Below are 218 nucleotides of genomic sequence, written 5' to 3' on the forward strand. Positions count from 1 at the left end.
TTTGTCCTTTAATCCCCTGAAATCCAAGTTATTAAAAATTTTTTTTTAACAGGATGACCGATTTTTAAAACAGTTTTTGTGGCTGGCTGTGTATGGTTGCTTTCTGATACAATGTACATTGACAACATTTGGTCTCCCATAGTACCTAGTCACTAACAATGAGGGATTAATTTTCAGTATACAATATAGCTTGTATTAAAGTATTATCAGTTTGTTAT

This window comes from Sminthopsis crassicaudata, chromosome 2 (genome assembly GCF_048593235.1).
Source record: "Sminthopsis crassicaudata isolate SCR6 chromosome 2, ASM4859323v1, whole genome shotgun sequence".
NCBI lineage: Eukaryota > Metazoa > Chordata > Mammalia > Dasyuromorphia > Dasyuridae > Sminthopsis > Sminthopsis crassicaudata.